The sequence below is a fragment of the Cyprinodon variegatus genome, unplaced genomic scaffold, assembly GCF_000732505.1.
Source record: "Cyprinodon variegatus isolate N-32 unplaced genomic scaffold, C_variegatus-1.0 Scaffold364, whole genome shotgun sequence".
Taxonomy (NCBI): Eukaryota; Metazoa; Chordata; class Actinopteri; order Cyprinodontiformes; family Cyprinodontidae; genus Cyprinodon; species Cyprinodon variegatus.
The window spans coordinates 209,114-209,471 of record NW_015150817.1 but is presented as its reverse complement, the minus strand read 5'-3'; positions in this window follow the sequence as shown (position 1 = coordinate 209,471).

The following is a 358-nucleotide window of genomic DNA, read 5'->3' as shown; positions in this document are numbered from 1 at the left end:
ACCTTCGGATTTTTCTGGGATATTTATAATTTTGACATTTGATCTCCTGCTCCGGTTTTCCAAGTCGTCTGATTTCTCCTTTAGGAAAGTTATTTCCTTCTCCATTTTGAGTATGCGAGCTTGAGCGTTGGAGAGGTTGTCTTCGTTAGCTCCAATTCTGGTTTCCATTTCCTGTACTTGTTCAGCCAGCGTTGACATTGACTGTTCAATTTTTGTAAGCGAATGTTGGATGTGATTAGTTTTTTGATTTATATGCCCAGTGAGCTCCTCTTTCGATTCACGGATAGCCTTCATCAGGGACTTCAATGTTAGTTTATCTTGTTCAGCCGCCATCTTCCCCACGTGAGAGGACTGCATA